The sequence below is a fragment of the Aplysia californica genome, unplaced genomic scaffold (assembly GCF_000002075.1).
Source record: "Aplysia californica isolate F4 #8 unplaced genomic scaffold, AplCal3.0 scaffold00424, whole genome shotgun sequence".
Lineage (NCBI taxonomy): Eukaryota > Metazoa > Mollusca > Gastropoda > Aplysiida > Aplysiidae > Aplysia > Aplysia californica.
In genome coordinates, this window is record NW_004797694.1 from 606295 (window position 1) to 607771 (window position 1477).

At 39.2% G+C, this 1477-nt stretch overlaps 1 protein-coding gene across 2 annotated transcripts in view; it reads right to left on the bottom strand.

The window, feature by feature from the left end:
- The window catches only part of LOC101848452 (four and a half LIM domains protein 2), a 26226-nt gene that overhangs the window by 14129 nt on the left and 10620 nt on the right, over positions 1-1477 (bottom strand). Inside the window, exon 1 of one of the 2 annotated variants that reach the window (XM_035971371.1) lies at positions 1035-1188. The exons of the other annotated variant lie outside the window; for it this stretch is intronic. The gene's annotated coding sequence lies outside the window, so the exon portion shown is untranslated. Of the gene's footprint in view, positions 1-1034; positions 1189-1477 lie in introns of those variants that run through there. 2 annotated transcript variants of the gene reach the window in all.

The following is a 1477-nucleotide window of genomic DNA, read 5'->3' on the forward strand; positions in this document are numbered from 1 at the left end:
ATAATAATAATAATAATAATAATAATAATAATAATAATAATAATAATAATGAAGATCATTTCTACAGCGCCCACTCCCGTGTAAACACAGCTCAAGGCGCTTTACATAAATACATGTACGAAAATCAACACAGACAGAAGATCAAAGCGATGGTTCCTGCGCTGCCGAAACACTTACATTTACGACAACAAAAATCCCCAATCTTTGCGTTATATCCCCATGTCATCCAGAAACGTACATATTTAGCAGTTTATGGGAAGCCATAAGTACATTATACACACTCCTTACCGCTACACCACACAGAGGCCGAGAAGTCCCGATAACTTCTGAGTGTACTGGGGTCTGCTGGGGTAATAGTAATAATGATAGTTGCAAAGTGCACAGAGCATGCATTAAACCATGTACATGTATATATTCGCTAACATTATTGAAACAGCATAACAACAATGATAAAGGAGTAAAATTGTCATTTCCCTCTTTTGCATTGTAACTTCACCCAGGACCTCTCACGTTTTGAGCACCACAGAGTTATTTATGACATGTTTGTGAATGTCCCATTTAAAGCAAAGAATTTCAAAACCTTCAGGTCGATGACCTTTACTTTATTTTAACCATCTCTCTCTCTCTCTCTCTCTCTCTCTCTCTCTCTCTCTCTCTCTCTCTCTATCTATCTCAGATTCGCTAATACTTCACACACTGATCAGGACGCTAGGAAAACTATACATGATTACATGTTACATGTATACTGCAATGCGATAAGTATCGGTAGCCTTCAAGGATGTTGATAGACTACTTGTCTGAAGAGCACAACTGCTTCTGTCTTCTGTTGCAATATAGATGTTATGATACCCTCGCTGACACAATGTAGATTAGATCTTATAGGAGGTAAACTTCGACAATGCCAGTCAGAGCCAACGCGGGCCGAGAAAGCTCGTTTTGCTCTAAAGCCTTAAAACAACCAGTGTAAGAAAACGAAAATTATTAGCCAGCTACCAAACACCCTAGATTCTAGATCTACTAAGCACCATACTCACATTTCAAAACTTGCAGAGTGGTTTCTACCGCAACAAACTTCCTCATCTATTAGGCCGCAGGCCGAGATTGCCTCACATGGCCATTGCGCATGCTCTGTTCCACTTACATAAAATCTACTTAACAATCATCAATCATCTAAAACTAAAACCCTGCCACAACCCTAACCTAACCCCTCTATCTGCCAACCATCTTTTGCATCCGAAAATCTCTCATCTCTCAACTTCCGCATTAGCCTACATTTTTCCTTTTGTGCGGTATGCGCTCGGCGCTCATTTGCTTTGAGATTATGGTTTTGTTCTGTCCATAAACGACAGATGGTGGATAATGAAAGCCGCAGAGACGGTATGGGGATCTTTGGTTCTTTCATAAACGCGAAAAGGGCCTATCCCTAGAAATAGTCATGGTATATAATAATATATTATATACATTATTATTATATATT